This window comes from Procambarus clarkii, chromosome 66 (assembly GCF_040958095.1).
Source record: "Procambarus clarkii isolate CNS0578487 chromosome 66, FALCON_Pclarkii_2.0, whole genome shotgun sequence".
NCBI lineage: Eukaryota > Metazoa > Arthropoda > Malacostraca > Decapoda > Cambaridae > Procambarus > Procambarus clarkii.
In genome coordinates this window covers 8,956,107-8,983,836 of record NC_091215.1, presented here as the reverse complement: position 1 = coordinate 8,983,836, position 27,730 = coordinate 8,956,107, and the positions used below count along the sequence as shown (strand labels likewise).

The 27,730-nt window shown below is 48.1% G+C and overlaps 1 long non-coding RNA gene across 1 annotated transcript in view; it reads left to right on the top strand.

The window, feature by feature from the left end:
* Positions 1-597: 597 nt before the first annotated feature.
* The window catches only part of LOC138355102 (uncharacterized), a 27,193-nt gene continuing 60 nt past the window's right edge, over positions 598-27,730 (top strand). The window contains exons 1-3 of the long non-coding RNA XR_011223824.1: positions 598-754; positions 26,309-26,444; positions 26,756-27,730. The exon at positions 26,756-27,730 is cut by the window's right edge and continues 60 nt beyond it. This is a non-coding gene — a long non-coding RNA (uncharacterized lncRNA). The remainder of the gene's footprint in view (positions 755-26,308; positions 26,445-26,755) is intronic.

The following is a 27,730-nucleotide window of genomic DNA, read 5'->3' as shown; positions in this document are numbered from 1 at the left end:
TCAGGGGAATTGACAAGGTAGAGTAGGATAAAGTGTATAACACTGGTGGGACGCGAACAAGGAGACACAGGTCGAAACTGAGTACCATAATGAGCCACAGGGACGTTAGAAAGAACTTTTTCAGTGTCAGAGTAGTTAACAGGTGGAATGCATTACGAATTGATGTGGTGGAGGCTGACTCCATACACAGTTTCAAATGTAGATATGACAAAGCCCAGTAGGCTCAGGAATCGTACACCAGTCGATTGACTGTTGAGATGCGGGACCAAAGAGCCAAAGCTCAACCCCCGCAAGCTCAAATAGGTGAGTACACACGAGGTTGAACACCGTAACCGGTTGCTGTATCTGGCCGCTGGCCTAGACCCCAACATAACACAGTTACAGAAGGCGTTATGGAGCCTCCAAGCTACTAGGTGGGTGTGGTAGTGGGTTTAATGTCCAGTAGTGAGGTATGTGCTTGTAATACATACTCATACTTGCTCATACTTCACATAAATAGAAATAAACTTTTTATTAATATTGTTGAAGTGACTTTACTTGTGAATTATTTGTATGTGAAGCGGTCTCATGTCAGGTGAGGTGAATGACGTCACAGGTAGTTGATCCATCAGGGCAAGGTAGTCAAAAGGCGCGGCGGGCAGTGTGGTGCTGGCCGGCGTAGGGAGAGGTGCTGCTTGCCGTCCGCCACATTGGTGCTATTAATTAGTTACACTTTACAGTCCTGTGGAAGAGGTTACCTGCGCCAGGCTTACAGGCAAGTTACACTAGATGATAAGTTATTTTATCACAATGTATTCTGTTGGTAAACTAGTCTATATTTGCTGATTGCCTAATTAAGAATGGGTTACAAGATGTTAAAGCTTTATTTTAAATAATTCAAATACCTCTGGCTTAGTCATTTGTAAATATAATGGCATTGAGTAATAAATCTTTGTCTATTAGTCGAGACTTTGACCCAGCTGAAAACTTTTGTTTATTAAAACAAAATTACATGCTAAAACGACCGTCATTGACTGTTCCACAACAGCGGCTCGGGTGTCAACTTTATTGAGACATGAACTGTACAAACGTATACAACTAATAACTTTACTGAACGTTCAACCAAAAGCCAGAAAGAAGTAGAAAGTAGAAATTAAAGAACTTGTATTGACGTTTTCTCACCGACGGCCTAAATAGGTGGTTCAGGTTTAATACGAACACCCTGAGAGCTGTGCTAGAGAGGAATACGAGCGTTGTTGAGTCAGGTGTACAAGCCCGTCCTCAAACTACGGCCAAATGTCCAATGTTACAACCACCAAACAGCTGCTCGTGAATAATAAGCACTTTTCGCACGATTTAACTGGTGACGTTCAGACCAATTCCTAAACTGTAGTTTGATGACTTTGTTCAAACCGAAACTAACTTCACCCACGTACCGAAAATACAAATTGTCAAATGAGTAAGATCAACCTAACTATACACTAAGATCTCATGTTTAATAATAGTTTACTTATGATCAAATATTTTTAATGTCTTGTTAAAATGTGTTAATTGCTGTGGGCCAGAGCACACCTGCTTGATACCTGCTTGATGGTGTTCTGGGAGTTGTTCTACTCCCCAAGCCCGGCCCGAGGCCAGGCTCGACTTGAGAGTTTGGTCCACCAGGCTGTTGCTTGGAGCGGCCCGCAGGGCCACATACCACAGCCCGGCTGATCCGGAACTTCTCTTAGAAAACAGTCCAGTTTTCTCTTGAAGATGTCCACAGTTGTTCCGGCAGACGAGCATAGACGGAGGACACGTTACATATGAAGCCTTCTTCACGTTCACGTTTGGCTGCCCAGGTTACCGACCACTTGGCCGTTGTGTTGAGAACGGGCTGTGGATGTCTAGTCAGAGGTTGGGTTTTGCCCTAATGTGATAAGTCGGCCCCTTAGATCAACCAAAGTGTGACCTGATTTATTATCTAGCCCCGCTCGTTGTCGCCGTGATGGGGCTTGGTGGGCGGCTGCCGGAGTGTGATGCTCCGTGCGTCAGTCCTCTGTCCTTTTGCAGCCTTATTCTCCTGCTGCTGCCTTTACCAATTTTGCCAAGCCCCTTTTCCTTTTACTCGTGTTCCTTTTTCTCCCCCCTCTTCTATCAAATTGTCATTTCCTGCCGACCTTTTGCCTGTTTTGATTACTCTTTCGACCTTTTGTTTTGACACTCGGGTGTTTGAGGAGGCATACTCTTGCACCTGTAGAACGGTAGTACCCAACGTCTCGAGCGAGGGGACCCTTTTATTGTCAATCCTCCTTTCGTCAGTGAACCCGCTCTCGACGGACTCACGGTTCTTAAGGTGGCGTTTGTGGGGCGTATACTCACGACGCACCCCTGGGGGGCCCCGGCAAGATCGGCGATAGCTTCTTGTTGGGTGTCCTGCCTCTAATTGTGGCTCCATGGTGGGTGTGGGCGCACATTCGTGAATGAAAGTTTTCCTCGTTTTCATGGCTGATAATGTTTCCCTTGTATTTTCTCAGGCTCGTACAGTGGGCGACCAAGCCCCCGAGTCGGACTGTGTTGGAAGACCAGGCCCTGTAGCCCCTGCTGCATTGGGCCCCGACGACCTGACTACTCCCCTCAGCTCCCCTCCCTCCTCTGCGGTAGGGTCGAGTCCCCACCCCCCAGTGGTGACCACCTCGTCCCCTGGCACGGCTCCGTCTCTCATTGTGACTACTGCGCCCTTTACCCCCATGAACTCCGGGAGTTCTCAACGCTGTTCCCGCCACGGCCGCACTCGCACGATCTCTTCCCGTAATACTACTTACAACGCCTTGTTTGGTCCCGCTACATGGACTAAAATACTTTTATCACCACCATCTGGATTCTACTCCTCCTGACGATTTCTCCCTCCATAAACACCTTGTTGATTCAGTAGATGCCTCTGTTACTTTTAACTCCACCAGTTACAGTATGCGTGTCGTCGCTGCTCCTTCTCAGGATGCAGCTACTCGCTTAGCCGCTTTGTCCTACATTGGAGAGACCCCTGCTCGGGTCTCGAAGAACGCTCGGTTAAATGCCAGTGTAGGCACTGTTCTTCTCCCGCACCATGTTGCAACTGGTCTTCGGGACCTCAACGATTGCCATGAGGATATTAAACATATCCTCGAAGCCCAAGGCCGTTTTGTCCTCCAGGTGGACACGTTTACTCGACCCCTTCGTGGTCCTCGCCGTCAGCCCCTTCGAGTTGTAAAAGTCACCTTTGATAGTAGGACCATTCCGCCCTCTATTATTCTTGCTGGTGCCAGATGCTCCGTTCAGGAGTATATTCCCTCTCCTAGACTATGCAATAAGTGTTGGAAGTTCGGGCACGGTGTCCTCAAATGCACCAGTACTGTGTATCTGTGCCCCGTGTGTGGGGAAGATAGTCATTCTAAGTTCGAGTGCACTTCTCCCCAGGCTCGCTGCCTCAATTGCGGTTAAGCCCACCCTACCTTCTCACGCTCGTGTATGCACTACAAACTCGAGGAAGCCGTCCTCAACTTGAAGCACCGTGATTGTCTGTCTTTTCCTGAAGCGAGACGCCAAGTTCGTCGTTTAACCCCTTTTGCGGGCGTCTCCTACGCTCGCGTGTTGTGTTCTACCTCTCCTCGTCCTTCCCGTCTTCCTCGGTCTCACAACCGTTTCCAGGCCTTAAACCCGACCCCACCCACCACTACCTCCCCTATTCCTTTGCCTCCGGTCCCAGATGGTCTCCCTCCCGCTTCTCCATCTGGGATTCCCCCCCCCTTCCTACCCAGTCCGCCATATCTCCTTTGTCTTCTCCATCTCCCCCCACTTTCTTCCCGACCCTCCCCCCAGTCACTTGACTCTCCACGCCACCTGTCTGTCCAGGCTGATATCCATCATCCTCCCAGCAATCTTCGTGTTCGCTCTCGTTCTTCTTCTCCTGCTGAAACCATTGAGTCTGTGGCCCGGTACGTTGTTACTGGAACGCCTGTCTCTTTGAGCCATAAACGTAAGCCTGGCTCCTCTCCTTCTTCCTCTCTGGCGGGTAAGAAGGTTTCACTTTCTTCCTCGCCCCCTCCCTCTGACTGTCACTCTATCCCCTCCCATTTCAGTAGTCGAACCCCCGTCTCTGATATGGAGGTTTCTTCCACCCCCGATTCCCTCTCTGTTGCTGCCCTTCCTGAGGTGCACTCCCTGATTTCTGCCCCCCCCCCTCCTCCAACTGTCCTTGCCTGCCCCTGTCAGTTGTCTCCTACTCCTCCGAACCCCATCAGTCCACGTCTGGTCTGTTCTCTCGCTCCCTTCCCTCTCTCCTTACTAAGTTTACCCAGGCCCCCTAACCCTGATTTTGCCGACCCTGCTCCTGACCCTGATCCTGAGATCCTTTAATAAACTGTGTTCCTCTTTCCCATAATTTTTCTTGTTCTCTGTTACTGTCCTTTCTCTTTGATAATGTCTATTCAGTGGAATATTCGTGGATTTTATGCCAACTTCCATGAACTCCAACTTCTAATTACACAGTTTACACCACTTTGTGTTTGTCTCCAGGAACCAATGCTTGGTGCTCGTCTTGGTCACTTTCGTGGTTATTCCTTTCTTTCTCCCCCCCCCAGCTCTTGCTGGGGCCCATAACTCTACTGCTCTCTTAATTCGTTCTGATATTCCCTTCGTCCCCCTACTTCTTCCGTCCCCTATCCATTGTTCTGCTGCCCGTGGTTTTGTGGGTAAATGGTATACAGTCTGTTCCATTTATCTCCCTCCAAATGTCCCTCTTTCCCTCCCCGATCTTAAGCACCTCCTGGACTCCTTACCAGAGCCGGTGCTCCTTTCGGGTAATTTAAACTGTCGACATTCCCTCTGGGGTGATGTTCTGACAAACACCCGAGGCCGTCTTCTCGAAACGTTCGTCCTCGCTTCCTCTCTATCTCTTCTGAATTCTGGTGAGCCCACTCATGTGGACTCTCGAACTCGCACCCTTTCCTGTCTTGATCTTTCTCTCTGCTCGTCGTCCCTCTACTTAGATTTCACGTGGCAGGTTCTTGATGACCTCCATAAGTGATAATTTCCCCATCCTCGTTTCTTTTTTCTTTCCACCCTCCCCTTTCCTTCCCTAGGTGGCAGTTTGCCAAGGCTGACTTGTGCCTATTCACCCTCCGCGCGACTCTCTGACCTCTCCTCTCTGCCTCTTCCTCGCGCCCTCCTCCTTTTTTATGACAGTCTTCAACGCTGCCTTCAGCTCTATCCCTCACTCTTCCTCCTGGGGCATACGGAAGTGTGTTCCCTGGTGGAATGCGGACTGTGCTCAGGCTGTCCGCTGTAAGCGTGCAGCCTGGAAAAAACACCGCCACCGGCAGACAGCTGATTCTTTTATTCTGTTTCGGAAGGCAAGTGCGGTGGCCCGTAGGACCATCCGTACTGCTTAACGTGAGAGTTGGAAATATTATGTTTCCACCATTACGTCCGATACTCCTCTACCGCAGATCTGGAAGAAGATCCGCAAGATTGCGGGCAAGTTTGTTCCAGATGTCTCGCCGGTTCTCCGCCTCCGTGGGACTCTTGTGGCGGATCCAGTGAAGGTCGCGGCCGAACTGGGTTCCCACTTTTCTTCTGTTAGCTCTGGTTCTCATCTTCCTCAATCCTTCCTTTTTCGTAAGCCTGTTCTTGAATCTCAACCTTTAAATTTCCACACTCTTCTCCGCCTTCCCTATAACGATCTTTTCTCTTTATGAACTTCAGTCTACCCTGGCCCTCTGCGGATCTACGGCAGCGTGCTCGGATGACGTTCATTATGAGATGCTTCGCCATCTCCCTCCGTGCACGTTTCAGTGTTTACTGAATCTGTATAATCAGGTCTGAGTCGTCGTCGTCCGTCCCTGAGGACTGGCTCGATGCCGTTGTACTCCCTATTCGGAAACCAGGGTCTCTCGGTACGTCCCCTAAGGATTTCTACCCTATTGCTCTCATGAGTTGTTTGCAAGCTGTTTGAGCGTATGGTAAATGTCCGTCTGATGTGGTTCTTGGAACACCACCACCACCTCTCTCCTTCTCAATTTGGTTTTCGCAAGTGCCGCAGAACGACTTATGTCCTGGTGAACTTGGAGGTCTATATTCGTACCTGGTTGATACCTGGTTGATGGGGTTCTGGGAGTTCTTCTACTCCCCAAGCCCGGCCCGAGGCCAGGCTTGACTTGTGAGAGTTTGGTCCACCAGGCTGTTGCTTGGAGCGGCCCGCAGGCCCACATACCCACCACAGCCCGGTTGGTCCTGCACTCCTTGGAGGAATAAATCTAGTTTCCTCTTGAAAATGTCCACGGTTGTTCCGGTAATATTTCTTATGCTTGCTGGGAGGACGTTGAACAACCGCGGAGCTCTGATGTTTATACAGTGTTCTCTGATTGTGCCTATGGCACCTCCGCTCTTCACTGATTCTGCTTATTGGTTTTGCTACGAAGACCTCCGTTGTTGCTGTCCTTTTTGACCTGGAAAAGGCTTATGACACGACTTGGAGATACCATATTCTGTCCCAACTTCATTCTTTTGGCCTTCGTGGTAATCTCCCTCTCTTCCTTCAAAGCTTTCTCTCTCGTTGTACCTTTAGAGTCAGGCTTGGTGCCACTCTCTCTGCCTCTTTTCGACAGTATGAAGGTGTGCCCCAAGGTAGTGTCCTGAGTACTACTATTTTTCTGGTTACCCTCAATGGTCTCCTTTCCTCCCTTCCTTCTGGCATCTTTTCCGCTCTTTATGTTGATGATCTTGCTCTTTGCTGTCGAGGTGATGATTCGCCTCTCCTTCAACAGCGGCTTCAACTTGCGACTGATGCCGTGTCATCTTGGGCCACCAATCATGACGTCAAGTTGTCTACTACTAAGACTTGTGCCACGACTTACTTGGAAGCGGGTCGTTCTTCGTCCCTCTGTCACTTTATGGTCATCCCCTTGAGTACAAAAATTCCACGAAGCTTTTGGGGTTATTCTTTGACACTCGTTTGTCTTGGTCGCCCCATGTCTCTTACCTCCGTGTTGAATGCTCTAAGGCCCTTAACCTACTTAAGGTTTTGTCCCATACTTCTTGGGGAGCGTATAAGTGCACGCTCCTCTATTTGCATTCCTCTCTCGTCCTGTCTAAGCTCGATTATGATTGCCCTGCATACTCTTCTGCTTCTCCTTCTACTCTTCGCCGTCTTGATCCTTTGCACCATACGGGGTTGCGCCTCGGCTCTGGTGCTTTTCGTTCAACTCCTACCCTCAGCTTGTATGCTGACATGGGCTTTCTGTCTCTCCAGGATCGCCGTGATCGCTACAGTCTTCGATATCTTGCGCGATCCTTACAGCATCCTCTCACTCGCCTCTATCGTGCTTTGACTTTTACCCTTCCTGTAGTTCCTGTTCCTCTTCACCACCTTCCTCTTTCTCTCCGTTTGTCTCGCTTACAAGATTCTCTTTCGGTTCGTCTTAATAATGTTTCTCCTCGTATTGTTCCCTCCTTTCCCCCGTGGAGCATCCCCCTTCCCAAATTTTGTATTTCTCTGACTCGCATCACTAAAGCTTTTACCCCTCCTACAGTTCTGAAACGCCTCTTCCCTGAGCACTTTTCTTCTCACTCCCACTCCGTTCCTATCTTCACCGACGGGTCAAAGTCTGCTGACGGTATGAGCTACTGTTTTTCCTGACCACACTTATGTATCACCTTCCTCCGGAGGCTAGCATCTTCACAGCAGAACTCTATGCTATTATCTATGCTCTTCGTCTCCTGGTTTCCTGGGGGCAATCCTCCTTCGTGGTAGTAGTTGACTCTCGTAGTGCCCTCATGGCTTTAGGGTCCTTTAATCCAGTCCACCCTGTGGTCATCGAGATTCAACATTGGCTGTTTCTTATCTCCAGTAAATTTAAGTCGGTTGCATTTTGCTGGGTTCCCAGCCATGTTGGTGTCTCTTTAAATGAGCATGCAGATGCTGCGGCTAAGGACGCTATCCGCACTTGTCCCATTTTCCATAAAGGTGTTCCTTATTCTGACTTACCCAGTTATTAATGCCTCCATCCTTGCTCGATGGCAGAGTTGTTGGTCTTCTGTTCTTGGTAACAAACTGCGTACTCTTAAGAGTTGTGTCCGAGGCCTTCCTTCTGCCACCGTAACCGGCGGTGGGAAACGGCTCTGGCTAGGATTACGTATTGGCTATATCCGTTTAACTCACGATCACTTAATGGAGCGCCGCCCTGCTCCTTATTGTCCGAATTGCATTGTCCCTCTTACGGTCGTACATATCCTTGTTGAATGTCCTGACTTCAAGACACACGCTCGTCCTGGTTTTCCGACTGTCCCCTGCGGTCGCTTGTCCCTCGATAGAATTCTTGGCGACTCGGATACTTTTGATATCGTTCGCCTTATGCGTTTTTGTTCTCGTATTGGCATCCTTGGTGATATTTAGCGCCCTCTGATTATCCCGCACATTTGATGGTGCTACATAGCCTTCCCGGTTTGGTGCCTTCTACTGATAATTACTTGCTTATTATCTAGCGGGATATTTCTCCCTATACAAGACTGGTTGAATCAGTCTTTTTGAGGTATTTATTATAATGTGTAATTTCATTTACGTGTGCACAAGTACATCAGTACTGGTATACCAGTACCAGTAGGAATCGAGGGATTAAAATTACTTTGAAAAGCGTGTACGAATCGCAGTTGATCATTATGTATTATATATATTTATTCCCACATAAGTACAACAGGTTTAGGGAAAACGTTTATTAATGTTAAATGTTTAACACTAAAACTTGAAGCGGTTATCTACTAGTTGATAAACCATTTTATGATAAGTAAATCATTCTTCTTGCACGTAATTGGAACATTTAGTGATGGTGGTGATATGGTTAATGTTAAACTAGCATTTTCGGTAACATTTCAATCTTCTTTCCCCTCCGCCCTTCTATTAGTCTGTCTTCTATCCTACCAATCCAATCAATTATATAATATATATATATATATATATATATATATATATATATATATATATATATATATATATATATATATATTAAATTTTTTTAGGAGGGGTACCACCTCTGGTGCAAGTGTAGGGACCCATAGCCTCGGAGAAGAAAATAGAGTTCTCAGAGAAGACCTTGTGGATCCTCACTGAACTTTGATATTTTCTTCTCCTACCACCTCTATTCCTTTGGTATGAGTGTATATTTATCTAACTTTATTTGAAAATGTCATTACACAAAAAAAGTTACAGTATTGATTACATGCAGGGTACAAGGCTGCTTGTCACAAGTTGAACAGCTCCTCCAGCTCCTCAGATGGCGGGCAGGAACCATGGATGCAGTGAGCATTTCCTCTCTGGATTGCCACACTAAGGCGCTGAAAAAGAAAACTGGCAGCTCTAGGGTCTCTAGTTGTTTCGATTAGCTTAGACCCCAACTCCTTCAAAAAGCTAGCAGCACTTTTACCCCAGGCACCAAGTGTGTCTGAGGCAATGGGGACAAAATTGTAGTGGTGCTCAAGGTCTCTGTATTTACGTGACTTGGTCGCTTCCCGGTGATTGGCAGCTCCTCCTGCTTGTGTAGCACTGAAGTCAACAGAGGTATTGGCTAAAGTTGAAACGCAAGTGTAGTCCCACACCAACTGTCTACCATTCTTCCAGGGGTTCACCGTGATTCCGTCTGGGCGACCAACAGGCTCATCACAGTTGCGGGACATTAGGTAACAGGGCTCTCTCTCTGCTGGACAACTGGCTGTGGTAAGGCTTCTCTTAATAATGTCATTGACCTCGCCGTGGTTTGCCTGCCATTCTCCTGTTCTTTGGCAGAGAAGGCCATGCCGTCTGTATCTGTCGGCCTCTGCCTCGCCGCAAATACACCTGTATTCGGTGTGGATTGGGGCTGCGAGGCAGAAAGCCACGGCAATTTGGAGGGCCTGCGGTGTGAGACGGGTGCCGGTTGCTGACATTGGGGTTGCTAATTGGAAATCACCTGCATGGGGAGCGGCTACAGCTCTAAGTCGGGCAGTGTCATGTGGTGTTGTCGCAGCTTCTTGGTCGGCAATGGGGCGATCCCAGCTGGATTGCTTAAGGGCTTCAGAAGGCGGTGGTTGGGGTGCTGGTCCTGTGAGAGACCCATATGGTTGTGCAGTCTGTGAAGCTGGGATCATGTACCCCTGCTTGTTGAACTACGTGCTCAGGTAGGATTTCCTTCACCAAGTTGTCAGACCCCACTGAAGAGGACAGGAACGCTGGTACAGCAATTTGTGTTGGTGTGCGCACGTAAAGGCCCCGAGTCTGACAGGAAGGGAGGCCTGTTTCCACTGTGAGTCGCTGAGGGAAAGGTTGAGGGCTTTTTCTAGTGTTGATTTCAGCAAGCTGTCGTACTCCTCTAATTTAATATTGTTGAAAGATGGCGAACATCTTAGAAAGTAGGTAAGCCTGGGGAGGGACAAGCATCTGGTGATGAGGTAAAGTGCATCATGAGCATCGATGTCTTCAATCCTCTCGTTCATCCTCTTCAGGTCAGTGATCTTCTTACCAAGGACCCCATCGATGGCATTCCTTCCAAGAGGAGCACCTAGGAGTGTGCTATCCTCAGGGTTGGTTGTATGAATGTCAGGCAAAACAACCTTTATTTGCTCTATTATGTGCTGGTTGGTGTAGGTTATGTCGCACTTGGAAGGGTTCAGGGTGAGGCCTAGGCTTGCTCCTTGCTCCTGAATTATTCTTATGTCGTCCAAGAGTGAGGTTGGGGAGCCAGCTAGAGTACCATCGTCCAAAAACCAAATGTTGAGCTCACTGGACAGGTTATCGGTGACTTCCTTGATAACTAGGCAGAAAAGAAAAAGAGCAAGGGGGTCACCCTGTTGGACACCTTTTTGTGATTCAATTTCATGTTCCCCAAAAAGCAGAGTTAGATTCTTGCTGTAGCATGAGTTTACAAACGGGTAGAGGAAAGGAAAAAGGCGATGAACTGCACTGAGTACTGCATCCCTCCTTACCAGATTGAAAGCATTTTTGAAGTCCGCTTTATCAGGGCTTTTTCATCCGTAATGTTGGCAATGTAGGCTCTAGCTGCATGAGCCGCTGCCTCACACCCTTGGGGAATGCCAAACCCAAGCTGTTTTGGCTTCAGTATGTCGGCTGCTGCCTGACTAACTGCTCTAGCAGCAGCCTTAGCGACTAGACGCCGGAGTGAATTGCCCACAGCTACTGGTCTGATTCCTCCATCTTTTTTCCTCAGGGCACAGAGGGTAGCGCCAAAAAAGAGAGGCCGTATGGTCTCTGGTATGTTGCCAGCTAGACATGTGTTGGCGAATCTAGTTAGTTCCACCAGGAGGCCCTGTGAAATGTCTCCCAGTGCAGGGTTGAGCATTTGTTTGATTTGGTTGGGTCTTAGTCCTGTGAACCCACCTGCTGATCCTGGTGGGAAGGATAAAGCTGCTTTATGCACCATGGATTCGAGCACACACAGGGGTTCTGCTCTGGTGACACCGACTAGGGGAACACTGTCGTCACGAGGAGCTCTGGGTGGGTGTTTTTCCCTCAGGGCTTGTGCTGTATCGGCATCCCTGGTTGCAACTGTGTCTTCACTGGTGATGACTCTGATCGCCCCTATTGTGTTGCCTTCTTCTATTTTCTTGCTGACTGTTGCTTTGATTTTGGATGCCTTGGTTCTGCTGTTGATACCTTTCCTGCGGTGGGTGTTTTTGGCACGGGTGGCGAGGGGTGCCTGGTTGTCCTCTCTAGGAAAACTATTTATAGCCATAATGACCGACGAAGCTAGTGATTTGTCTCTCCTTGCAGGGACAGCTAGGCATATGTTTTCAAACAGGAGAAGGTTGCGCCATGCTTGGAGGGTTCCGGGGGAGTCATTGACCTTTTTCGAGAGGCTGGATAGTTTGGCTGCTGCCTGGGGCCAGGCAGCTTTGGGGATGTGCTGCAAGGTTCCAACCGATATTGCTTTGATGGCTTCTAGTAGATTCTCAGTCGAAATGTGGCTGTTGGAGGTGTTTTCCCTGATTGCTGGAGTGGGGCCTTGATTGATACCCCTCTTTGGGAGGGCACCACATGCCCGTACAATCGGGTCCGTTGTGAGCATGCTTGCGCACATCTCCGTTACGGTTGAGTCTCCACACCTTGTCACACACTTGGCATGTGCCATACCTGTCGTCGATTGATGGCTCCTCTTGGCTGAGAGAAGCCTGGCTGTCAGTCGTGACCTGTGACATCGGTGGGCGCTGGGCGGACGCAGGGCGGACGTAACGTGAGGGGGTAGAAACAGGGAGGTAGCGGTTGGGGTGGTGGCAGGGGGGGGAGGGGGTTGCTCTTGGGTTGGGTGACGGTACACACTAGCGGGTATGGAGAGGGGGGGGACAGAGGGGTGACACTAACACGTTTGTATAATTTCGTCATATATCACTGCACAATATAATCTGGTTCACTGTGAGCTCGATGCACTTAAAACACGATACCTGTTTCCCGAGAGCCGAGGTATCTATTTTTCAGGGATATTTTCATTAACACTTACACACGGGTCACCCCCCTCGACTGATCGCACAACAACACCCCTTCCCCCCACCACCACCATCATAACCGAGGGAGCCCCTCAGGGCCCCCTTGTTGGCCCTCACCGTAGTTCAAACGATTCCACACTGTCAATCTACTTTTTTTATTGTTTTTGGTGGCGATAGTTAACCCTGGACACTTCCCGTCACCCTCACATCTTCCCAGGACGTTCACACTGCACACTGTTGAGTCTGGGCCCGGTAGGATCAGGATGTCGCAAGATAATGGCACATGGCCGGCAGAGCCTCCTCCCAGCGTCCGTTCCCTGTGGAGCCCTCAGGGGAAATATATATATATATATATATATATATATATATATATATATATATATATATATATATATATATATATATATATGTCGTACCTAGTAGCCAGAACTCACTTATCAGCCTACTATTCAAGGCCCGATTTGCCTAATAAGCCAAGTTTTCCTGAATTAATATATTTACTATAATTTTTTTCTTATGAAATGATAAAGCAACCCTTTTCTCTATGTATGAGGTCAATTTTTTTTATTGGAGTTAAAATTAACGTAGATATCTGACCGAACCTAACCAACCCTACCTAACCTAACCTAACCTATCTTTATAGGTTAGGTTAGGTTAGGTAGCCAAAAAAAGCTAGGTTAGGTTAGGTTAGGTAGGTAAGGTAGACGAAAAAACATTAATTCATGAAAACTTGGCTTATTAGGCAAATCAGGCCTTGAATAGTAGGCTGAGAAGTGCGTTCTGGCTATTAGGTACGACATATATATATATATATATATATATATATATATATATATATATATATATATATATATATATATATATATATATATATATATATATATATATATATATATATATATATATATAATTATTAAATATGACCGAAAAAGTAAGATTAATAATTCAAACACGAATTTTCTCAATCTTTCGTACATTTCGCTTCACTGTTGGAGGTAAATCAAAAATCAATTCTCCAAAATTCATTTTTATTTCTAGTCTGACGCGACACGAGCGCGTTTCGTAAAACTTATTACATTTTCAAAGACTTTAGTTCACAAATACACAACTGAATAGAACTTACGCATCTCCGATTTTATATCTACATTTGAGTGAGGTGGAAGGGGTGATGTGGCATTAACACAAGACAGAACAAGATGTGGTATTAATAGGGTATTAATTTCATCAACACAAGACAGAACACGAAACAATGGATATTGAATAGAAGTGTTTGTCGAAAGCCTATTGGTCCATATTTCTTGATGCTTCTATATTGGAGCGGAGTCTTGAGGTGGGTAGAATATAGTTGTGCAATAATTGGCTGTTGATTGCTGGTGTTGACTTCTTGATGTGTAGTGCCTCGCAAACGTCAAGCCACCTGCTATCGCTGTATCTATCGATGATTTCTGTGTTGTTTACTAGGATTTCTCTGGTGATGGTTTGGTTGTGGGAAGAGATTATATGTTCCTTAATGGAGCCCTGTTGCTTATGCATCGTTAAACGCCTAGAAAGAGATGTTGTTATCTTGCCTATATACTGGGTTTTTTGGAGCTTACAGTCCCCAAGAGGACATTTGAAGGCATAGACGACGTTAGTCTCTTTTAAAGCGTTCTGTTTTGTGTCTGGAGAGTTTCTCATGAGTAGGCTGGCCGTTTTTCTGGTTTTATAGTAAATCGTCAGTTGTATCCTCTGATTTTTGTCTGTAGGGATAACGTTTCTATTAACAATATCTTTCAGGACCCTTTCCTCCGTTTTATGAACTGTTGAAAAGAAGTTCCTGTAAAATAGTCTAATAGGGGGTATAGGTGTTGTGTTAGTGGTCTCTTCAGAGGTTGCATGGCTTTTCACTTTCCTTCTTATGATGTCTTCGACGAAACCATTGGAGAAGCCGTTATTGACTAGGACCTGCCTTACCCTACAGAGTTCTTCGTCGACTTGCTTCCATTCTGAGCTGTGGCTGAGAGCACGGTCGACATATGCGTTAACAACACTCCTCTTGTACCTGTCTGGGCAGTCGCTGTTGGCATTTAGGCACATTCCTATGTTTGTTTCCTTAGTGTAGACTGCAGTGTGGAAACCTCCGCCCTTTTCCATGACTGTTACATCTAGAAAGGGCAGCTTCCCATCCTTTTCCATCTCGTAAGTGAAACGCAGCACGGAACTCTGCTCAAATGCCTCCTTCAGCTCCTGCAGATGTCTGACATCAGGTACCTGTGTAAAAATGTCAACATACCTGCAGTATATGGCCGGTTTCAAGTTCATGTCGACTAAGACTTTTTGCTCGATGGTACCCATGTAGAAGTTTGCAAACAGGACACCTAGGGGAGAACCCATGGCGACCCCATCTACTTGCTTATACATGTGCCCATCCGGGCTCAAGAAGGGTGCCTCTTTAGTACAAGCTTGGAGTAGTTTCCTCAGAATATTTTCTGGTATGTCAAGAGGAGTACAGGCTGGATCACGATACACTCTGTCGGCTATCATTCCGATTGTCTCGTCCACAGGTACGTTGGTAAACAGCGATTCTACGTCCAACGAGGCTCTTATCCCTGTGGCCCGTGTGCCCCGCAGTAAGTCAACAAATTCCTTTGGAGACTTCAGGCTGAAGGCGCAAGGAACATAAGGAGTCAGCAGGCCGTTGAGTCGCTTCGCCAGTCTGTACGTGGGTGTGGGTATCTGGCTAATGATTGGCCGAAGTGGGTTTCCAGGCTTGTGCGTCTTGAGATTTCCATACGCATATCCAGGTTTATATTCCCCAATGATCTTTGGCAGGTGGAGTCCGGATTTCTTGGCGTTCACAGTTTCGATCAGTTTGTTGACCTTTGCTTTTAATTCGGCTGTAGTGTCCTTCGTTACCTTTTGGAACTTAGTTTGGTCAGAGAGTATGATGTTCATTTTCGCCAGATATTCGTCTTTTTTAAGAATGACATATATTGGCGACTTGTCACCTCTCCTGACAACTATCTCCTTGTTCTCACGAAGGCTTTTAGCTGCCGCTTTAAGCTCGGGGGACAGTATGGTGCTTCTGTAGTTGCCTCGATTCTTTCCTCCTCCTGCAATAAGTTCTGCTTGTAAGGTATCTTTGGTAGTGACCTTCTTTTGTGTCTCGAGGTTGAATATGTCGTCCAACAGAATTTCCAACTCTACTTTCCGGGCCATCTCACTCGGTCTGGACATAACATGACAGTTTATGTCCAGATTTAGGAGAGTGACTTGGTCCTCAGTGAGGTTAATTCCTGCAAGGTTCAGGAAGCCATCTCTTGGTCGTAGAATTGCCATAGGTCCTCCATATAATGTTGTTAGTTTCTTGATAATCCCTTCTGTACGGTACGGTACAGAAGGGGATGACTATAAAGCCACAAAAAGGGACGAAGAACGACATTCATCCAAGTAAATGTTATAGCACAAGTCAGACGAAGAGAACTTGAAGCCATGATCGGTGGCCCAAGACGATATGGCATCCATCGCACATTAAAGCCGCCGTTGAAGGGGAGGCGAATCACCATCCCGACAGTAAAGGGTAAGATCGTCGACATAGAGAGCGGAGAAAACGCTAGAAGGAAGGGAGGAAAGAAGACCATTGAGGGAGTTCTGAGTAGTGCTCAAAACTCTACCTTTGGGTACACCCTCATATTGCCTAAAAGGGGCAGAGAGAGAGAGAGAGTGGTACCAAGTCTCACTCGAAAGAAGCGACGAGAGGGGAAGGTTTTGAAGAAGAGAGGGAGATTACGACGAAGGCCAAAAGAATGAAGATGGAACGGAATATGATATCGAATATGACCCAGACAGACAGACAGACAGACAGACAGACACAGACAGACAGACAGACACAGACAGACAGACAGACACAGACAGACAGACAGACACAGACAGACAGACAGACACAGACAGACAGACACAGACAGACAGACACAGACACAGACAGACACAGACACAGACACAGAGAGACCCAGACAGACAGACAGAGACCCAGACAGACAGACAGAGACCCAGACAGACAGACAGAGACCCAGACAGACAGACAGAGACCCAGACAGACAGACAGAGACCCAGACAGACAGACAGAGACCCAGACAGACAGACAGAGACCCAGACAGACAGACAGAGACCCAGACAGACAGACAGAGACCCAGACAGACAGACAGAGACCCAGACAGACAGACAGAGACCCAGACAGACAGACAGAGACCCAGACAGACAGACAGAGACCCAGACAGACAGACAGAGACCCAGACAGACAGACAGAGACCCAGACAGACAGACAGAGACCCAGACAGACAGACAGAGACCCAGACAGACAGACAGAGACCCAGACAGACAGACAGAGACCCAGACAGACAGACCCAGACAGACAGACAGAGACCCAGACAGACAGACCCATACAGACAGACAGACCCAGACAGACCCAGACAGACAGACAGGCAGGCAGACCCAGACACAGACAGGCAGGCAGGCAGACCCAGACAGACAGACCCAGACAGACAGACAGACAGACCCAGACAGACAGACCCAAACACAGACAGACAGGCAGACCCAGACAGGCAGACCCAGACAGGCAGACCCAGACAGACAGACAGAGACACAGACAGACAGACACAGACCCAGACAGACAGACAGACACAGACCCAGACAGACAGACAGACACAGACCCATACAGACCCAGACAGGCAGACCCGGCAGACCCAGACAGGCAGACCCGGCAGACCCAGACAGGCAGACCCAGACAGGCAGACAGGCAGACCCAGACAGACAGACAGACAGGCAGACCCAGACACAGACAGACAGGCAGACCCAGACACAGACAGACAGGCAGACACAGACAGACAGGCAGACCCAGACACAGACAGACAGGCAGACCCAGACACAGACAGACAGGCAGGCAGACCCAGACAGACAGACCCGGACAGACAGACAGACAGACCCGGACAGACAGACAGACAGACAGACCCGGACAGACAGACAGACAGACAGACCCGGACAGACAGACAGACAGACAGACCCGGACAGACAGACAGACAGACAGACCCGGACAGACAGACAGACAGACCCGGACAGACAGACAGACAGACCCGGACAGACAGACAGACAGACCCGGACAGACAGACCCGGACAGACCCGGACAGACAGACCCGGACAGACCCGGACAGACAGACAGACAGACCGACAGACCCAGACAGACAGACCGACAGACCCAGACAGACAGACCGACAGACCCAGACAGACAGACCGACACACACAGACAGACAGACCGACAGACAGACCCGGACAGACAGACCCGGACAGACAGACCCGGACAGACCCGGACAGACAAACCCGGACAGACCCGGACAGACAGACCCGGACAGACCCGGACAGACAGACAGACAGACAGACCCGGACAGACAGACAGACAGACCCGGACAGACAGACCCGGACAGACCCGGACAGACAGACCCGGACAGACCCGGACAGACCCGGACAGACAGACAGACAGACAGACCGACAGACCCGGACACAGACCGACAGACCCAGACAGACAGACCGACAGACCCAGACAGACAGACCGACAGACCCAGACAGACAGACCGACAGACACACACAGACACAGACCGACAGACACACACACAGACAGACAGACCGACAGACACACACAGACAGACCGACAGACAGACCCAGACAGAGACACAGACAGAGACCCAGACAGAGACACAGACAGACAGACCCGGACAGACAGACAGACAGACAGACAGACCCGGACAGACAGACAGACAGACAGACCCGGACAGACAGACAGACAGACAGACCCGGACAGACAGACAGACAGACAGACCCGGACAGACAGACAGACAGACAGACCCGGACAGACAGACAGACAGACAGACCCGGACAGACAGACAGACAGACCCGGACAGACAGACCCGGACAGACCCGGACAGACAGACCCGGACAGACCCGGACAGACAGACAGACAGACCGACAGACCGACAGACCCGGACACAGACCGACAGACCCAGACAGACAGACCGACAGACCCAGACAGACAGACCGACACACACAGACAGACAGACCGACAGACAGACCCGGACAGACAGACCCGGACAGACCCGGACAGACAGACCCGGACAGACCCGGACAGACAGACCCGGACAGACCCGGACAGACAAACCCGGACAGGCCCGGACAGACAGACCCGGACAGACCCGGACAGACAGACAGACAGACAGACCCGGACAGACAGACAGACAGACAGACCCGGACAGACAGACCCGGACAGACCCGGACAGACAGACCCGGACAGACCCGGACAGACCCGGACAGACAGACAGACAGACAGACCGACAGACCCGGACACAGACCGACAGACCCAGACAGACAGACCGACAGACCCAGACAGACAGACCGACAGACCCAGACAGACAGACCGACAGACACACACAGACACAGACCGACAGACACACACACAGACAGACAGACCGACAGACACACACAGACAGACCGACAGACAGACCCAGACAGAGACACAGACAGAGACCCAGACAGACAGACAGACAGACAGACCCAGACAGAGACAGACAGACCCAGACAGACAGACAGACAGACCCAGACAGAGAGAGACAGACCCAGACAGAGAGAGACAGACCCAGACAGAGACAGACAGACAGACCCAGACAGACCCAGACAGAGACAGACAGAGACAGACAGACCCAGACAGAGACAGACAGAGACAGACAGAGACAGACAGAGACAGACAGAGACAGACAGACCCAGACAGACCCAGACAGACCCAGACAGAGACAGACAGAGACAGACAGAGACAGACAGACCCAGACAGACCCAGACAGACCCAGACAGACAGACAGGCAGACCCAGACAGACAGACAGGCAGACCCAGACAGACAGACAGGCAGACCCAGACAGACAGACAGGCAGACCCAGACAGACAGACAGGCAGACCCAGACAGACAGACAGGCAGACCCAGACAGACAGACAGGCAGACCCAGACAGACAGACAGACAGGCAGACCCAGACAGACAGACAGACAGGCAGACCCAGACAGACAGACAGACAGACAGGCAGACCCAGGCAGACAGACAGGCAGACCCAGACAGACAGACAGGCAGACCCAGACAGACAGACAGACAGGCAGACCCAGACAGACAGACAGACAGGCAGACCCAGACAGACAGACACAGACAAAGACCCAGACAGACAGACAGACAGACAAAGACCCAGACAGACAGACAGACAGACAAAGACCCAGACAGACAGACAGACAGACAAAGACCCAGACAGACAGACAGACAGACAAAGACCCAGACAGACAGACAGACAGACAAAGACCCAGACAGACAGACAGACAGACAAAGACCCAGACAGACAGACACAGACAAAGACCCAGACAGACAGACAGACAGACAAAGACCCAGACAGACAGACAGACAGACAAAGACCCAGACAGACAGACAGACAGACAAAGACCCAGACAGACAGACAGACAAAGACCCAGACAGACAGACAGACAGACAAAGACCCAGACAGACAGACAGACAGACAAAGACCCAGACAGACAGACAGACAGACAAAGACCCAGACAGACAGACAGACAGACAAAGACCCAGACAGACAGACAGACAGACAAAGACCCAGACAGACAGACACAGACAAAGACCCAGACAGACAGACAGACAGACAAAGACCCAGACAGACAGACAGACAGACAAAGACCCAGACAGACAGACAGACAGACAAAGACCCAGACAGACAGACAGACAGACAAAGACCCAGACAGACAGACAGACAGACAAAGACCCAGACAGACAGACAGACAGACAAAGACCCAGACAGACAGACAGACAGACAAAGACCCAGACAGACAGACAGACAGACAAAGACCCAGACAGACAGACAGACAGACAAAGACCCAGACAGACAGACAGACAGACAAAGACCCAGACAGACAGACAGACAGACAAAGACCCAGACAGACAGACAGACAGACAAAGACCCAGACAGACCGACAAAGACCCAGACAGACAGACCGACAAAGACCCAGACAGACAGACAAAGACCCAGACAGACAGACAAAGACCCAGACAGACAGGTGGTGGGAAAGACACGGGGACAGGGAAGGGGGTAATGGTGTCGAGGACGAGGGGAAGGGGGGGGGGGCCGGGAAGTTGGGATGGTGGGAACGAGGGGACGGGGAAATGGAGAATTTGGGGAATGACAAGGTGACAGGGGAGGGGGGGGGGATGGTGGTGAGGACTGGGAGACAGGGGAAAGGTTGCTGTGGCTCAGCAACGCACATGCGTTGCTGAACCACAGCAACGCATGGCCGGGTACAGCTAGTCTATATAAATAAAAATGGAAATGTTCATTTGTGCATAACCGCTAATCTCCTAAAGTTCCTCACCGATTGCTTTGAAATTTTCACACAATGTTTCAGTCGCATCCGAGAAGGTTTTTATATTCATACTATATAGATGTCACGTTTGTGACGTTAAAAAACATGCTTTCTCTGAAAACTGCTTTTCATGTGTTTTTCATGTAAGGAAATCTTCGAAACCTCTTTACCGTTTGCTTTGAAATTTTGCCAACGTTGCATTCGAATAGGGGAATCTTTTTATATACCTACTATATAGATGCCACCCGTGACAGGTAAAACCATGCGTTTAAAAAATAAAACAGTACCATCTGTTGCATGTAAGAGCAACAGACATGCTATACAAAATATGTTACAAATTCTATTTCAATGTTTCTGATTGCATTGATAAATTGAATTTTCATATTGATTTATTTTCATTTTTATTTAATTACTAGCTGTACCCGCCATGCGTGGCTATGGCTCACTCTGGTTAAATGGGAAAGAAAGAAAAGAGAAAGCATACGTTACTAATATGTTTAATTTCACAATGCTTCTGGGTATACAATATTTTGTTGTTGTTCCACTCTGTGGAGATATAGAAATTGTCTGGTTTTCCGACTCTAGAACACGCAACATATAATTGTCCATGTGATAAGTAAACCGTTTTTAGTTATAAACTGCACAATTCTAAAGATCGACCCTGAGCTTTGTTGATGGTGATTGCAAATGCCAATCGAATCGGAAATTACAATCTCTTAAAATGAAATGGCATATCTGTTGGAATTAAAGGAATGCGAGGAATGAGGACATCTTCATCTTTGAAAAGTTTGCTGACCAGACCACACACAAGAAGGTGAAGGGACGACGACATTTCGGTCAGTCCTGGACCATTCACAAGCCTTTGAAAGGTCTTGTCAAGATTGTTGCTTCTACGACGTCGCTGATTAATTTTTTTACTGTAAGGCGCGTGGCGTTGCAAAGTTTTGGCTGGTTGATATTTCGCAACATGATAATTGGCACGTCGATTTTCTATTGCCGTACGTGTGATGGTATCCCTGGCAGATTAAGTAAATTACAAAATTCTGCTGAATAATTAACCGCTTCATCTGCTTCCACAACAGTGTCGACGGACTTGCATGTGACTACCTCGCTATGGATGTTAGACTAAATAATATTGTTAAGGTCCAAGACGTCTTTGTTCTTGGCCGCGATAACAGCTCGTTCACTCAGTCAATCGTGATTCTTATAATTGGGTTGAATATTGGGAAATACTTTTCAACCAATTTTTCTTTTGATTTCACGGAATTGCGTAAGTTGTGAGGCAATGAAATTCGTTCTGAGGTCAGACCAACTGGCACGTTTCCGTTCCCAATTTCCAGCAATTGATGTGAGACTGTCTCAGCTGATGGATCGTTTTGCAGCTCAACACGTATATGTGTAGTTAATTTTAACGTCTTTGTGACGCCACAAAGAAGAGTATTTCAGGAAAGCATTTATTTCTTCCGCTGGTGTTGATCGAGGAATTACAGATAATATTTGCCTGAAATCTCCTGCAAGCAATATTAATGCGTTTCTAAATGGTCTGATGTTTCCACACAAATCTTGCAATGATCGATCAAGAGCCTCGAGAGATTTTTTGAGAGCCATTGTGCATTCCTCCCAAAAAATACGTTTGCATTTCTGCAATACGTTTCCCAAGCTGGATGCTTTGGAAATGTTGAACGTGGGGTTTCAGTGAATTGCATGTTCATTGGCAATTTCAAACCGAATGAGCAGCTCTTCCACCTGGTAGCAATGGTGGAACTTTATGCTGTTCTCTCTGCCCTTCGTCTCCTGCTTTCTCGTTGTCATTCTTCCTTTGTGGTTGTCGTATACTCTCGTACTGCACTAATGGCTCTTGGATCCTTTATTCCAGTCCATCCAGTGGTCGTCGAGATTCAGCATTGTTTGTTTCTTATTTCCAGTAAATTTAAGTCGGTTGAGTTTTGCTGGGTTCCCAGCCATATTGGGTGTCGATTTAAATGAGCGTACGGACGCTGCCGCTCGGGAAGCTGTCCACTCTTGTCCCATCTCCCGTAAACGTATTCCTTATTCCGACGTTTACCCAGTTATTCATTCCGCCATCCTTACCTTTTGGCAGGTTTGTTGGTCGTCTGTTATTGGTACCAAACAGCGTTCTCTTAAGAGCAGTGTGTCCTCATGGCCTTCCTCCAACCACTGTAACCGGCGGTGGAAAACCGCTCTGGCGAGGTTGCGTATTGGCCATACGCGCTTAGCTCATGGTCACTTAATGGAGCGCTGCCCAGCTCCTTAGTGTCCAAATTGCATTGTCCCTCTTACGGTCGTGCATATCTTTGTTGAATGTCCTGACTTCCAGGACGAGCGTGTGTCATGCTTTCCGACCGTCCTTCTTGGTCGCTTGTCCCCTCGATAGAATTTTTGGTGAATCAGATACTTTTGATATCGTTTGCTTTATGAAATTATGTTCTCGTATTGGCATCCTTAGTGATATTAAGCGCCCTCTGATTATTCCGCACATTTGATGGTGCTTCATAACCTAACTGGTTTGGTGCCTTCTTTTGATAATTACTTAGACCAAGTGTGTAATGGAGGAGTTGGACCGCGTGTGTAATGGAGGGGTTGGACCGCGTGTGTAATGGAGGGGTTGGACCGCGTGTGTAATGGAGGGGTTGGACCGCGTGTGTAATGGAGGGGTTGGACCGCGTGTGTAATGGAGGGGTTGGACCGCGTGTGTAATGGAGGGGTTGGACCGCGTGTGTAATGGAGGGGTTGGACCGCGTGTGTAATGGAGGGGTTGGACCGCGTGTGTAATGGAGGGGTTGGACCGCGTGTGTAATGGAGGGGTTGGACCGCGTGTGCAATGGAGGGGTTGGACCGCGTGTGCAATGGAGGGGTTGGACCGCGTGTGCAATGGAGGGGTTGGACCGCGTGTGCAATGGAGGGGTTGGACCGCGTGTGCAATGGAGGGGTTGGACCGCGTGTGCAATGGAGGGGTTGGACCGCGTGTGCAATGGAGGGGTTGGACCGCGTGTGCAATGGAGGGGTTGGACCGCGTGTGCAATGGAGGGGTTGGACCGCGTGTGCAATGGAGGGGTTGGACCGCGTGTGCAATGGAGGGGTTGGACCGCGTGTGCAATGGAGGGGTTGGACCGCGTGTGCAATGGAGGGGTTGGACCGCGTGTGCAATGGAGGGGTTGGACCGCGTGTGCAATGGAGGGGTTGGACCGCGTGTGCAATGGAGGGGTTGGACCGCGTGTGCAATGGAGGGGTTGGACCGCGTGTGCAATGGAGGGGTTGGACCGCGTGTGCAATGGAGGGGTTGGACCGCGTGTGCAATGGAGGGGTTGGACCGCGTGTGCAATGGAGGGGTTGGACCGCGTGTGCAATGGAGGGGTTGGACCGCGTGTGCAATGGAGGGGTTGGACCGCGTGTGCAATGGAGGGGTTGGACCGCGTGTGCAATGGAGGGGTTGGACCGCGTGTGCAATGGAGGGGTTGGACCGCGTGTGCAATGGAGGGGTTGGACCGCGTGTGCAATGGAGGGGTTGGACCGCGTGTGCAATGGAGGGGTTGGACCGCGTGTGCAATGGAGGGGTTGGACCGCGTGTGCAATGGAGGGGTTGGACCGCGTGTGCAATGGAGGGGTTGGACCGCGTGTGCAATGGAGGGGTTGGACCGCGTGTGCAATGGAGGGGTTGGACCGCGTGTGCAATGGAGGGGTTGGACCGCGTGTGCAATGGAGGGGTTGGACCGCGTGTGCAATGGAGGGGTTGGACCGCGTGTGCAATGGAGGGGTTGGACCGCGTGTGCAATGGAGGGGTTGGACCGCGTGTGCAATGGAGGGGTTGGACCGCGTGTGCAATGGAGGGGTTGGACCGCGTGTGCAATGGAGGGGTTGGACCGCGTGTGCAATGGAGGGGTTGGACCGCGTGTGCAATGGAGGGGTTGGACCGCGTGTGCAATGGAGGGGTTGGACCGCGTGTGCAATGGAGGGGTTGGACCGCGTGTGCAATGGAGGGGTTGGACCGCGTGTGCGGGGGTCGAGCTGAACCAAATGTGTGATGGATGTTGGGAGGTGTTTACTAAGTGTATTCTCCTAGTTGTGCTGGTGGGGGTTGAGCTCTGGCTTCTTGGTCCCACCTCTTATCCATCAATCAACTGAAGTACAGATTCCTGAGCCTTCTGGGCTCTTTCATATCTACATATGAAACTGTGTATGAGGTCAGCCTCCATCACATCACTGCCTAACGCATCCCATCTGTTAACTACTGACACTAAAAACGTTTTATAACGTCCATGTGGCTCATTTGGGTTATAGGTTTCCAACTGTTCCCTTGTTCGAGTACCCCCATGGTAAATTTTATCTATCATGTTGATTCCTCTTAGAATTTTGTAGGTAGTGGTCATGTCTCCCCGAGCTCTCCTTTCTTCCAGCGACGTTAGGTTCATTTCATGCAGCCTTTCCTCGTAACCTCCGAGGAAATTTCCTCATGCCTCTTAGTTCTGGGACTAGCCTAGTGGCATACCTTTGAACTTTTTCCTGCTTAGTCCTGTGCTTGACAAGGTACGGGCACAATGCTGGGGCCGGATACTCCAGGATTAGTCTTACATGTGGTATACAAGGTTCGAATGATTCCTTGCACAGGTTCCTGATCCTGTGAAAGTAAGGGAGGTGTTTACCAAGTGTGTGATGGGTGGTGGAAGGTATTTACCTCCATTACCTATTAATATCTAGGTGTTCAGATATTACTTCATCATTTAATAACTTATTTGGGGTGTTTTTTCTGAATACTTTCTTAGTTTCATGATTAAACATACAGCATAACAGGCTTCACGTGTAACCTAACAAGAATGGCTAAATTGTATGTGGATATAACAGCTGTAGTATTGTCTGGAACAGACGTGACAACTTATAGTAGCGGTTGATATAAGCTTCGTTGTCCACTATCAAAGATAACAAAGCAACGAACACATCAGCCACCACACTCGTAGCAAGCGTTCCTGCACCAACAAAGATGGTGCCATTTCCTCCCTCGCGTTCATGCGAGAGTAAATATTTATTTGTTTATAAGGGAGAAAGGCGATTTAATTTAAATTCGCGCACGATCGTTTTGGATTATATTTCAAATTAAGTGTAAAGCATCAGACTAGTTTCTAGTTTAAATAGCTAAATGTATTAATTTCTTAACTCTTTGATTACGTAGAATGGAGAGACGTCACAAACGTGTCAACAATTATTTCATCGGAATAATATAATAGGAAATCCTTGTAATTTAGTTTATATGGTAATAAATTGTAAGTTACGTTTACCTAGTAGAAGACTAATCTTCATAGCCTTAAAGTATTATAAACTTAATGCACAATGATTTAAGTGGAAAATTTCCCATAACTTGTAACTATTGCCGGATGTGTTCGGAAAAAGTGAAAATACGACTATTGCAGGATGTGTTCAGAAGTGGACTTCAACCTGCCCTCGGAGGTGCTGGAGATGGTTTTCTCGCACGTGCCTCTAGTGCATCTGTTGACGGTCGATGCAACTGTCTGTCGCTACTGGTACACAGTTATCCTCAACCCTGCGGTGAGTAATGCAACCATGCAGTGAGTAATTCATCCCTATAGTTAGTAATAAAATATGGCGGTGAGTTATATAATCGTTGAGTAATACAAAACAATGGTGAGTAATATAATCCTACAGTGAGCAATATAACACTGAATTAAAAATTAAATAAATGGTGCATTTAAGTTTTCAAATTATGTAAAAAATTTAATTTGGAAATAACATGTGTAATTATTGAAAACTGCAGCATGCAGAATATGAATTTTTCGTAATTTACATTGTTTGTCATACTGTTAATTCGTTTGTCTTAATTTGCTATTGAACAATTTCAGTTTATTCCGTGGAGAAAAGTTCACCATAGACTGAAGCTGGCGCCATGGAGAGTACCATTCAACATGCCACTCCACCACGAGTGGGAGAGTGAAAAGCTGCCAACCATCCACATCATATCTACACACTGTCAGCACCACGGTTTTACTTCCGTGAGAGACTGTATCCCCAGTGTCATCAAGTAAGACAAGATAAACTGTATCACCAGTGCTATCAAGTGAGATAACACCGTGAGACTATATTACCAGTGTCTTAATGTAAGATGATTCCAAGTGAGACTGTATAACTTATTATGCAAGATAACAATAGTGGAAACCATCACTACAACAGTGCATTTTTGCTTTCTGAAGGCAGGGGGGGTTGTAGTCTGGGTTATTTTCAGGTACTCAGTGATACACTGTCATAGTCTGGGACATTTTTAGTTACCTCGCTGATGCATTGTTGTAGTACAAGGCATCACCGAGGCATCACCGTGGTACAGTGATGCCGGTACATCACTGTATACAGTGATGGTACAGTGCCTTGTAGTACAAGGCATCACCGTGCACCAAGTAGTTACCTACTTGGTGCACGGTCGTAGTCAGATCGGTTTTAGTTACTTCGGTAATGTGCAGCTCCAATCATGCCTAATTTTAGATGAGTGACGTCATTAGCCAGTCATAATCATCCCTCAATAAGTCTGTTTTTAATGATTGCATATTTATTTCCATTATAAATTATTTTTCAATTTCATTTTCTGATTGCTTATTTATTCCCATTTCCAAATATTAATTAATATTATTTTCAGTGATCACATACGTATTCCTATTTTCAAAGACTATCTGTACCTTATAGCTTGTTAAAGATTATTTATTGAATGAAGGCCTAAACTGCATCACCTATTTATGTTTTCCCATGTTTAGTCAGTCATTAACTGCCACTAAGAAATTAAATAAACTAAAGAAGGCCTCTCCACAAGAAGCAAGAAAATAGCACAA